This window comes from Hyla sarda, chromosome 7 (assembly GCF_029499605.1).
Source record: "Hyla sarda isolate aHylSar1 chromosome 7, aHylSar1.hap1, whole genome shotgun sequence".
In the NCBI taxonomy this organism is placed as follows: Eukaryota; Metazoa; Chordata; class Amphibia; order Anura; family Hylidae; genus Hyla; species Hyla sarda.
The window spans coordinates 10,123,033-10,136,196 of NC_079195.1; the positions used below are offsets into that span (position 1 = coordinate 10,123,033).

Here is a 13,164-nt window from a genome sequence, read left to right on the forward strand (position 1 = left end):
GCTGTGACATCCATTGTCACCAGTACCATATCCTCCTCCCACACCTGGTTATTCAGGATGGAAATCAAATCGTTCTTCAGGTGACTAGGCAGCTTTTTTACATAAGGCTGCAATATTAGGTCCAAATATTGGGACATGTTGCTGGTGGCACTATTGATCCCCGAAATATTCGTTCTCCCTGGGGGGGCATTGTTCATTTTTTGTGTACCTTGGGTAGGTGGTAGTAATATGGCACACTGGGACTAGGTATGAGGAGAAATTTCTTCTCCTTCTTGGTGATCACCTTCTCCTGTAAACCTTCATTAACCAGGGTGGATATTTTCTGTTGTAAGTGGGGAAAGGGGTCTGACTGTACTTGTTGGTAATATGCAGTGTCTCCCAAGATGTTCATCGCCTCCTTGTGGTAGTCCTCCAGATCCTGTCTCACGATCCCCCCTCCCTTGTCCGCTGGGCGGATCACAATGTTTGTGTTCTATTTCAGTGATTTCAGGGCTCTGAGTTCCACTGGAGTCAGTTTTCCCTCTTGGGATAGACAGGGAGTTCTGTCCGGCAGGGTCCGGAACTCATTGGCCACCAGATCGTGAAATGTCTTAAGAAAGTGCCCCTGGCTGTTGATGGGGTAAAATTTACTTTTGATTTTTACATCCGGATGTATCTCAGGTAGTGGTACTTCCTCAATCTCTGGTGTGGGATTTTTGGTGGTAAGTGCAAAATGACATTGTAACGCCAGGCGTCTCGTGAACCCATGTAGGTCCAGGAATAGCCCAAATTTGTCGAAGTTGTTGTGGGGGCAGTATGCTAAACCCTTTTGCAAAAGCAGGTTTTCACCTGAATTCAAAATATGACTGGATAGATTAAAAATCTTAATTGTAGATCCAGTCTCCAAAATGTTAGCTGCATCTATTGTGGAGGGGGGGACCACTCTTTCCTTATGATTTTTGTGTCCTGTTCTTTTCGCTCCTCCCCTTCCGCCTCTTCTAGTTTTCTTTTTTGGGTTCTTGTTGGAAAGAAGTTGGTGATTTTTTTGGTTATTTTTTTCTTGACTGGAGTCTTGTATCTCATATCTAAAAAATGATGCTCATTTCTACAGGGGGATAGAGGTGCTGGTGATAGAGCAATAAAATTCTGTTCGATATTGGGAATAGGTGTCCTCCTGGACGTGATTTATTGGAGAACGGGCTTAAAGAAACAGTTGTGGGGATAAGTGCATCCTCTGGGTTGTGTACAATAGCTTCTGTTATGACTACTAAATTGGAGGTAAGTGGCCTCAAGAATGGTACCTACGCCACATCTCCAGCTCGTGTGTTATCAATCACTGTGGCCGGCTCCACGGCACAGCTCAGGGGTGAGTCATGTACTGTTAGAAGGGAGGTGTTGATATCCAGGGGACTGTTGTCACCTTGATTGCCATCTGGACCAGCTGATCTTGTTGGCAAGTTCATCTTTATAGGAGATGGGGACAAATTGAATGGCCTCGGAGCCTGCTCCTCATTCCCCAGAAGGATGTTCATCTTTAATTTCTCTCTGAGATGGGAGAAATTGGTTCTGATTTCATCCAGATGTTCATCAAGTGAGCGTGAGACTGGGGTGTAGAGGGGGGCCGTTGGCTGTCGTTTTGTTCCAGTGAGTGCTGCATCTGGAATCCGAGGAGGTGTTGCAGGCTTTTGCTCCGTGGTTGTCTTTTTGGGGGTCTTCTTTGGACTATTGTCCATTTTCCTTGATGGGGTATTGCCCCGCTTGAAGCCCGCATAATTTTGAATTAGGCCAGGTAAAGTTAAAATTATTTTTATTTTTATTCTTGTTTTTATGTATATTATTAGTGTTGGTCCCATTCCTGTTATCCTCCCTCTCTGAACGTTGGTATCGTTCCGCGGGGCGGGGGACGTCCAGTGTGGGTGTATTTACTTCCATTACTGGGTTTCGCTCCCTTTTTGTGGTCGATGCCAATCACGATTTTTTTACTGCTGGTCTGAGGAGGCAAACTACTTGTATCATCTGTATTGATATCATTCATCTTTTTTTGCCAGCATCTATATATGTCGTTGGTTCGGTCATCCCTATCTCTTTTAAGTTTCAGGGCTTTCTTTTGTATTATCTCTTTTTGGAGCCTCTGCGTGCGTCCAGAGATTTTTTTTATTTAGGACGTCATACTCTGTCGTTGTTATAAACTTCTAATTCCTGCAACAAACTGTTAATTCTACTTAGAAGGTCATTTTGAAGCTTTTCCCTTTTGTTTTTAACATGCGAAATCATAAGGTCAGAACATTTACTCAATAACGCATCCCACTCTTTGACATACACATCATCATTATGAAAGGTGGGATCAATGGTTAAACGTAACCCCCTAGGGGCTAAGGTCTCATTTATATAAAACTGCAGAAATTCTGCATCAATACTACGTCTTAGTTCTTCAGACAATAGATATTCTAGTTCATTAAAGAGTCTTGTCATTTTTTCTATATCCTCACTGACTAAAGATGTACAATTAGTTACAGTGTTTGATGTCTGTATACAGTTAGTGTACTCAAAGATCAGTTTGGAGCGTTCCACCGATCTTTGCATAAAGTATTCCATGGACACAGCGCAGCAGTTGTCCACGTATCCCGTCCCTTCAGAAGGTCTCGGGCGGTCTCGGTATGCAGTAAAGTATGAAAGACAAAAAAAGGGGACAATGCGCCTGTCTATGTGCCGTTATCCTCAATCACTATGGCAGGTTAAACATGCATTTGTAATGCACTCACCTAGTGGCGTTATGCTGAGAGCATAACACCTGTAGTAGCTTTAGGAGCCCAACTAGTGTTGGTAGGTGGAAGTCCACGGTGTGCTGCCCGGATCCTCCCGTCCAGCAGGACGGTCTGTGTGTAGCAAGCAGTAGCGGTAAAAAGGAATCCGATCCTGGCGCTCACTTGTGCGGCTGCTGAGGAATTGATTCAGGAGCCGGTGATAAAGTAAAAGAAACCCTTTATTGGAGACTATGCAGGGACTACGCGTTGCGAGGGGACAAGCTTCCTCAGGTCCAGTCGTGCAGGGCTAAAGGGCTGGGCTTCCATTTAAAGGAAAAAAGTCTGCGAAAATTTGTGCAAGTACCCCTTTTAACCAGCGGTTCCCTTCCAACCAGGGTGCCTCCAGCTGTTGCAAGACACACGGACTGATATCTTTCAGCCCTAAAAAGGTGGGTGCTGTCATTAAAGCAGATGTTACACTAGTGCTTTAGGAGTAAACTGGACCCTGAATACACCACCTAGCAGCAACCTAGCTATCGCTTTCCCTATACAGCAGGAGCAGCTTCTCCGACCCTCCACTTCCTAAGCCTGCAGCATGCTGAAAGAGGGTAAAATGGCGTCCGTGCAGGAGGTAGGAGGGTCTGGAAGGGAGGGACTGCTGCTGATTGGCTGTAATGTGTCTGCTGACTCTGACTCACAGGGTCAAAGTTTACTGCAATGTTAAAGTATAGGGGGCGAATCGTACTTCACATATGTTCGCCCGGCAATGCGAACGCGAACATGCTAAGTTCGCCGGCGAACAATTTGCAACATCCCTAGTCCTGTATTAACCGTGGGTCCCGGCCGTTGATAGCCGCCGGGACCGACCCGATAGGATGCGGGGACACCGCGGGACCCCGCGGCATATTGCGGGAGCCGGCGGAGGACGTACATGTACGTTGCTCGTCGTGAAGGGGTTAATAGAAGTAATTTACAAATTTGTTTAACTTTCTGGAGCCAGTTGATATATAAAAAAAAGTCAGATCTTAATAAAGAATTTTCTATGACCCAATGGCATTTTGCACGTAAGCTTTTTCGCTCTACCAATCATGAAGCAGCCAAAGCCAAGACTATGTATAGATGGTATTACACCCCCTCCAGATTACACCTGCTTGACCCTTCCTGTTCCAATCTTTGTTGGAGGAATTGTGGCGGTGTGGGAACGTTATTGCACATACTATGGGAATGCCCTTGATTGCAACCATTGTGGGAGGGTGTGAAGTTGCTTATCCAATGACTGTCTAATTCTATGCATGACATACCCCCTGAGACATTGCTTCTCCTCCTTGACCTAAACAGCTACCCTGTGAGTTCCCGTAGCACATTTTCTAATGCCTACTAAACTGCTCTTGACTAGAAAGTGGAAAACACCCCAACTTACCAGCCTATGTGAAGTATTTAGCCTAGTTGAAGGGGTACTACCGTGGAAAACTTTTTTTTTTTAAATCAACTTGTGCCAGAAAGTTAAACAGATTTGTAAATCACTTCTATTTAAACATCTTAATCCTTCCAGTACTTTTTAGGGGCTGTATACTAAAGAGAAATCCAAAAAGAAATGCATTTCCTGTGATGTCCTGACCACAGTGCTCTCTGCTCATCTCTGCTGTCCATTTTAGGAACTGTCCAGAGAAGCATATGTTTTCTATGGGGATTTTCTCCAGTTCCTAAAATGGACAGCAGAGGTCAGCAGAGAGCCCTGTGGTCAGGACATCACAGGAAATGCATTTCTTTTTTGGATTTCTCTTTAGTATACTGCCCCTAAAAAGTACTGAAAGGATTAAGATTTTTTTTAATAAAAGTGATTTACAAATCTGTTTAACTTTCTTGCACCAGTTGATTAAAAAAAAAAAAAAAAGTTTTCCACGGTAGTACCCCTTTAACCTGACCTGTGAATATGAAAAAGCTTTCTCTTTGGCTCAGAACTGCAATGACAGATTCCTACTGCACTGGAACACATGGATGGTTTGTCCTCACTATTCACATAGTTAAAGGGGTACTACGCTGCTCAGCGTTTGAAACAAACTGTTCCGAAAGCTGGAGCCGTTGCCGGGTGCTCGTGATGTCATAGCCCCACCCCATCATGACATCACACCCCACCCCCTCAATGCTAGTCTATGGGAGGGGGCGTGACGGCTGTCACGCCCCCTCCCATAGACTTGCATTGAGGGGGTGGGACATGATGTCATGAGGGGGCGGGGCTATGACATCACAAGCTCCCGCCACCGCCTCCAGCGTTTAGAACAGTTTGTTCCAAGCGCTGAGCAGCGTTGTACCCCTTTAACTATGTACCATGATAGCATGTATTGCTGAACTAATTGCTGTGGTTATTTACCTGTGAACTTTTCTTGTATTCTATTATGTTTTTTAGAATTTTTGTTACTTTTCTGTTCTACACATATATAGGGAATATTTTCCTGAATTTGTTTACATCCTTTTCCCAACAGTAATTTAAGATCTCTCCACAGGTGATCAATGGGATTTAGATCTGGACTCATTGCTGACACTTCAGAACTCTCCAGCGCTTTGCTACCATCCATTTCTGGGGCTTTTTGACGTATGTTTGGGGTCATTGTCCTGCTGGAAAACCCAAGATCTCAGTGCGACCCAAAATCCATTGGTAATCCTCAGATTTCATGATGCCTTGTACACATTCAAGGCCCCCAGTGCCAGAGGCAGCAAAACAACCCAAAACATCACTGACCTCCACCATATTTCACTGTAGGATCTGTGTTCTTTTCTTTGTAGGCCTCATTCCATTTTCGGTAAACAGTAGAATGATGGGCTTTACCAAAAAGCGCAATCTTGGTCTCATCTGTCCACAAGACGTTTTCCCAGAAGGATTTTGGCTTACTCAAGTTCATTTTGGAATAATTTAGTCTCGCTTTTTTATGTCTCTGTGTCAGCAGTGGGGTCCTCCTGGGTCTCCTCCATAGTGGGGTTCTCCTGGATCTCCTCCATAGTGGGGTCCTCCTGGGTCTCCTGCCAAAGTGTTTCATTTCATTTAAATGTTGAGTGATTGTTTGCGCTGATACTGATGCTTCCTGAGCCTGCAGGACAGCTTGAATATCTTTGGAACTTGTTTGGGGCTGCTTATCCACCATCCGGACTGTCCTGCGTTGACACCTTTCATCAATTTTTCTCTTCCGTCCACATCCAGGGAGATTAGCTACAGTGCCATGGGTTGTAAACTTCTTGATAATGTTGCTCACTGTGGACAAAGGCAAATCTAGATCTCTGGAGATGGACTTGTAACCTTGATATTGTTGATATTTTTCCACAATTTTACAATGTGCCTTTTATACAGGCTAGTTGTTATTTTTCTATTATATTCAAAATAACAAACATTTTTGAATAAAAAAAAACATACTGGATGAGCATTTCTTGCAGTCACACCCACATATTAGCGAAGTGTGTTAGTTGCAGATCCTAACATATGCCTATAAGGCAAATACATATTATGACAATGTTTCTGTACATAACCACAATTCTGCATTGTTGAGTGATAATGTGACCAGAATAAATAATCTCTCCTTAAACAAGCGCATTAGGTTACCGCAGAAAGCATTAGACTGTCTTTTGTCAGTATGCGGATCAGCAAACAGGCGCACCTACACACCGAGCTCTCCAGCCCCAGGCACATAATACCATATGTACACACTGAAAACTCATCCAGCTTAGGAAATAGCAAAAATGTGACATTATTGCAAATTACCCCTAAAGGTCACATAAAAAAAAACACTGTCTATTTAGGATAAAGAGGTATTCCAGGAAAAAACATATATATATATATATATATATATATATATATATATATATATATATATATATTATATATATATATATATATATGTATATATATATATATCAACTGGATCCAGAAAGATAAACAGATTTGAATTACTTAAAAAAAAAAAAATCTTAATCCTTCCAATAATTATTGTTACGCCGAGCGCTCCGGGTCCCCGCTCCTCCCCGGAGCGCTCGCTACACTCTCCTCACTGCAGCGCTCCGGTCAGATCAACTGACCCGGGGCGCTGCGATACCGCCTCCAGCCGGGATGCGATTCGCGATGCGGGTAGCGCCCGCTCGCGATGCGCACCCCGGCTCCTGTACCTGACTCGCTCTCCGTCAGTCCTGTCCCGGCGCGCGCGGCCCCGCTCCCTAGGGCGCGCGCGCCGGGTCTTTGCGATTTAAAGGGCCACTGCGCCGCTGATTGGCGCAGTGGTTCCAATTAGTGTTATCACCTGTGCACTTCCCTATATCACCTCACTTCCCCTGCACTTCCTTGCCGGATCTTGTTGCCATCGTGCCAGTGAAAGCGTTTCCTTGTGTGTTCCTAGCCTGTGTTCCAGACCTCCTGCCGTTGCCCCTGACTACGATCCTTGCTGCCTGCCCCGACCTTCTGCTACGTCCGACCTTGCTTCTGTCTACTCCCTTGTACCGCGCCTATCTTCAGCAGCCAGAGAGGTTGAGCCGTTGCTAGTGGATACGACCTGGTCACTACCGCCGCAGCAAGACCATCCCGCTTTGCGGCGGGCTCTGGTGAAAACCAGTAGTGACTTAGAACCGATCCACTAGCACGGTCCACGCCAATCCCTCTCTGGCACAGAGGATCCACTACCTGCCAGCCGGCATCGTGACAGTAGATCCGGCCATGGATCCCGCTGAAGTTCCTCTGCCAGTTGTCGCTGACCTCACCACGGTGGTCGCCCAGCAGTCACAACAGATAGCGCAACAAGGCCAACAGCTGTCTCAACTGACCGTTATGCTACAGCAGTTACTACCACAGCTTCAGCAATCATCTCCTCCGCCAGCTCCTGCACCTCCTCCGCAGCGAGTGGCCGCTTCTGGTCTACGACTATCCTTGCCGGATAAATTTGATGGGGACTCTAAGTTTTGCCGTGGCTTTCTTTCCCAATGTTCCCTGCACTTGGAGATGATGTCGGACCAGTTTCCCACTGAAAGGTCTAAGGTGGCTTTCGTAGTCAGCCTTCTGTCTGGAAAAGCCCTGTCTTGGGCCACACCGCTCTGGGACCGCAATGACCCCGTCACTGCCTCTGTACACTCCTTCTTCTCGGAAATTCGAAGTGTCTTTGAGGAACCTGCCCGAGCCTCTTCTGCTGAGACTGCCCTGTTGAACCTGGTCCAGGGTAATTCTTCCGTTGGCGAGTATGCCGTACAATTCCGTACTCTTGCTTCAGAATTATCCTGGAATAATGAGGCCCTCTGCGCGACCTTTAAAAAAGGCCTATCCAGCAACATTAAAGATGTTCTGGCCGCACGAGAAATCCCTGCTAATCTACATGAACTCATTCACCTAGCCACTCGCATTGACATGCGTTTTTCCGAAAGGCGTCAGGAGCTCCGCCAGGATATGGACTCTGTTCGCACGAGGCGTTTCTTCTCCCCGGCTCCTCTCTCCTCTGGTCCCCTGCAATCTGTTCCTGTGCCTCCCGCCGTGGAGGCTATGCAGGTCGACCGGTCTCGCCTGACACCTCAAGAGAGGACACGACGCCGCATGGAGAATCTCTGCCTGTACTGTGCTAGTACCGAACACTTCCTGAAGGATTGTCCTATCCGTCCTCCCCGCCTGGAAAGACGTACGCTGACTCCGCACAAGGGTGAGACAGTCCTTGATGTCTACTCTGCTTCTCCACGTCTTACTGTGCCTGTGCGGATGTCTGCCTCTGCCTTCTCCTTCTCTGCTGTGGCCTTCTTGGACTCCGGATCTGCAGGAAATTTTATTTTGGCCTCTCTCGTCAACAGGTTCAACATCCCGGTGACCAGTCTCGCCAGACCCCTCTACATCAATTGTGTAAACAATGAAAGATTGGACTGTACCATACGTTTCCGCACGGAGCCCCTTCTAATGTGCATCGGACCTCATCACGAGAGGATTGAACTTTTGGTCCTCCCCAATTGCACTTCTGAAATTCTCCTTGGACTTCCCTGGCTTCAACTTCATTCCCCAACCCTGGATTGGTCCACTGGGGAGATCAAGAGTTGGGGGCCCTCTTGTTCCAAGGACTGCCTAAAACCGGTTCCCAGTAACCCTTGCCGTGACTCTGTGGTTCCTCCTGTAACCGGTCTCCCTAAGGCCTATATGGACTTTGCGGATGTTTTTTGCAAAAAACAAGCTGAGACTCTACCTCCTCACAGGCCTTATGATTGTCCTATCGACCTCCTCCCGGGCACTACTCCACCCCGGGGCAGAATTTATCCTCTGTCCGCCCCAGAGACTCTTGCCATGTCTGAATACGTCCAGGAAAATTTAAAAAAGGGCTTTATCCGTAAATCCTCCTCTCCTGCCGGAGCCGGATTTTTCTTTGTGTCCAAAAAAGATGGCTCCCTACGTCCTTGCATTGACTACCGCGGTCTTAATAAAATCACGGTTAAGAACCGCTACCCCCTACCCCTCATCTCTGAACTCTTTGATCGCCTCCAAGGTGCCCACATCTTTACCAAACTGGACTTAAGAGGTGCTTATAATCTCATCCGCATCAGAGAGGGGGATGAATGGAAAACTGCATTTAACACTAGAGATGGACACTTTGAGTATCTGGTCATGCCCTTTGGCCTGTGCAACGCCCCTGCCGTCTTCCAAGACTTTGTTAATGAAATTTTTCGTGATCTCTTATACTCCTGTGTTGTTGTATATCTGGACGATATCCTGATTTTTTCTGCCAATCTAGAAGAACACCGCCAGCATGTCCATATGGTTCTTCAGAGACTTCGTGACAATCAACTCTATGCCAAAATAGAGAAATGTCTGTTTGAATGCCAATCTCTTCCTTTCCTAGGATACTTGGTCTCTGGCCAGGGACTACAAATGGATCCAGACAAACTCTCTGCCGTCTTAGATTGGCCACGCCCCTCCGGACTCCGTGCTATCCAACGTTTTTTGGGGTTCGCCAATTATTACAGGCAATTTATTCCACATTTTTCTACCGTTGTGGCTCCTATTGTGGCTTTAACCAAAAAAAATGCCGATCCCAAGTCTTGGCCTCCTCAAGCGGAAGACGCCTTTAAACGGCTCAAGTCTGCCTTTTCTTCGGCTCCCGTGCTCTCCAGACCTGACCCATCTAAACCCTTCCTATTGGAGGTTGATGCCTCCTCTGTGGGAGCTGGAGCTGTCCTTCTACAAAAAAATTCTTCCGGGCATGCTGTTACTTGTGGTTTTTTTTTCTAGGACCTTCTCTCCGGCGGAGAGGAACTACTCCATCGGGGATCGAGAGCTTCTAGCCATTAAATTAGCACTTGAGGAATGGAGGCATCTGCTGGAGGGATCAAGATTTCCAGTTATTATTTACACCGATCACAAGAACCTCTCCTACCTCCAGTCTGCCCAACGGCTGAATCCTCGCCAGGCCAGGTGGTCTCTGTTCTTTGCCCGATTTAATTTTGAAATTCACTTTCGGCCTGCCGATAAGAACATTAGGGCCGATGCTCTCTCTCGTTCCTCGGATGCTTCTGAAGTTGAACTCTCTCCGCAACACATCATTCCTCCTGACTGCCTGATTTCCACTTCTCCAGCCTCCATCAGGCAAACTCCTCCAGGAAAGACCTTTGTTTCTCCACGCCAACGCCTCGGAATCCTCAAATGGGGTCACTCCTCCCATCTCGCAGGTCATGGGGGCATCAAGAAATCTGTGCAACTCATCTCTCGCTTCTATTGGTGGCCGACTCTGGAGACGGATGTTGTGGACTTTGTGCGAGCCTGCACTATCTGTGCCCGGGATAAGACTCCTCGCCAGAAGCCCGCTGGTTTTCTTCATCCTCTGCCTGTCCCCGAACAGCCTTGGTCTCTGATTGGTATGGATTTTATTACTGACTTACCCCCTTCCCGTGGCAACACTGTTATTTGGGTGGTCGTTGATCGATTCTCCAAAATGGCACATTTCATCCCTCTTCCTGGTCTTCCTTCAGCGCCTCAGTTGGCTAAACAATTTTTTGTACACATTTTTCGTCTTCACGGGTTGCCCACGCAGATCGTCTCGGATAGAGGCGTCCAATTCGTGTCTAAATTCTGGAGGGCTCTCTGTAAACAACTCAAGATTAAATAAAATTTTTCTTCTGCATATCATCCTCAATCCAATGGACAAGTAGAAAGAATTAACCAGGTCTTGGGTGATTATTTACGACATTTTGTTTCCTCCCGCCAGGATGATTGGGCAGATCTTCTACCATGGGCCGAATTCTCGTATAACTTCAGAGTCTCTGAATCTTCCTCCAAATCCCCATTTTTCGTGGTGTACGGCCGTCACCCTCTTCCCCCCCTCCCTACCCCCTTGCCCTCTGGTCTGCCCGCTGTGGATGAAATTTCTCGTGATCTTTCCATCATATGGAGAGAGACCCAAAATTCTCTCTTACAGGCTTCATCACGCATGAAGAAGTTCGCGGATAAGAAAAGAAGAGCTCCCCCCATTTTTTCCCCTGGAGACAAGGTATGGCTCTCCGCTAAATATGTCCGCTTCCGTGTCCCTAGCTATAAGTTGGGACCACGCTATCTTGGTCCTTTCAAAATTTTGTGCCAGATTAATCCTGTCTCTTACAAACTTCTTCTTCCTCCTTCTCTTCGTATTCCTAATGCCTTTCACGTTTCTCTTCTTAAACCACTTATCATTAACCATTTCTCTCCCAAATCTGTTCCTCCCACTCCTGTTTCCGGCTCCTCGGACATCTTCTCCGTCAAAGAGATTCTGGCATCCAAAAAGGTCAGAGGGAAAACCTTTTTTTTAGTGGATTGGGAGGGTTGTGGTCCAGAAGAGAGATCCTGGGAACCTGAGGACAATATCCTAGACAAAAGTCTGCTCCTCAGGTTCTCAGGCTCTAAGAAGAGGGGGAGACCCAAGGGGGGGGGTACTGTTACGCCGAGCGCTCCGGGTCCCCGCTCCTCCCCGGAGCGCTCGCTACACTCTCCTCACTGCAGCTCCAGATCCACTGACCCGGGGCGCTGCGATACCGCCTCCAGCCGGGATGCGATTCGCGATGCGCACCCCGGCTCCCGTACCTGACTCGCTCTCCGTCAGTCCTGTCCCGGCGCGCGCGGCCCCGCTCCCTAGGGCGCGCGCGCGCCGGGTCTTTGCGATTTAAAGGGCCACTGCGCCGCTGATTGGCGCAGTGGTTCCAATTAGTGTTATCACCTGTGCACTTCCCTATATCACCTCACTTCCCCTGCACTTCCTTGCCGGATCTTGTTGCCATCGTGCCAGTGAAAGCGTTTCCTTGTGTGTTCCTAGCCTGTGTTCCAGACCTCCTGCCGTTGCCCCTGACTACGATCCTTGCTGCCTGCCCCGACCTTCTGCTACGTCCGACCTTGCTTCTGTCTACTCCCTTGTACCGCGCCTATCTTCAGCAGCCAGAGAGGTTGAGCCGTTGCTAGTGGATACGACCTGGTCACTACCGCCGCAGCAAGACCATCCCGCTTTGCGGCGGGCTCTGGTGAAAACCAGTAGTGACTTAGAACCGATCCACTAGCACGGTCCACGCCAATCCCTCTCTGGCACAGAGGATCCACTACCTGCCAGCCGGCATCGTGACAATTATCAGCTGCTGAAGTTGAGTTGTTCTTTTCTGTCTGGCAACAGTGCTCTCTGTTGACATCTCTGCTTGTCTCGGGAACTGCACAGAGTAGAAGAGGTTTGCTATCGGGATTTGCTTCTATTCTGGACAGTTGCTGAGACAGGTGTCATCAGAGAGCTCTTAGACAGAAAAGAACAACTCAACTTCCGCAGCTCATAAGTACTAAAAGGATTAAGATTTTTTGATAGCAGCAATTTACAAATCTGTTTAACTTTCTGGAGCCAGTTGATATATAAAAAAAAGTTTTTTCCTGGAATACCCCTTTAAGTCTTGTTCCGCCATAAACTACATACAGTATGGTGCAATACTGTTAATCACAGTACGGGCATAGCCATAAGCAGCAGGGACTACATGGTGCGCGACCCAATGTGTTTATGCTGGAAGCACAATAATAGAGAGAGGTGTGGACACAACAAGGCGTTAAAGGGGTACTCTGCTCCTAGACATCTTATACCCTATCCAAAGGATAGGTGATAAGATGTCTGATCGCAGGGGTCCCACTGCTGCGGCACCTCAGACATCTGGCGCACGGTGTAAAGTTCACTCTGGGGCAGAGGCTTGTGACGTCATGATCATGCCCCCTTAATACATATCTATGGGAAATCTATAGACTTGTATTGAGGCGGCATGGTGTGACATTTCGAGGGGGGCGTGGTCAACCCCCTGCAGTGTGCACACAGCGTTCGGAACTAAATGTTCTGAACTCTGACCAGTGGAGTAGCCCTTTAAGCAGCATAATATTGCGATTTTTAAGCAAACAAATAATTTATTCAATTTTACTTATAAAAGAGTTAATGAGGGGACTCTGGTTGTGTTTATT

The 13,164-nt window shown here is 47.3% G+C and overlaps 1 protein-coding gene across 1 annotated transcript in view; it reads right to left on the minus strand.

Moving 5' to 3' along the window:
- Window positions 1-13,164, minus strand: part of LOC130283081 (pancreatic lipase-related protein 2-like) — a 76,486-nt gene that overhangs the window by 63,051 nt on the left and 271 nt on the right. The window lies entirely within an intron of this gene.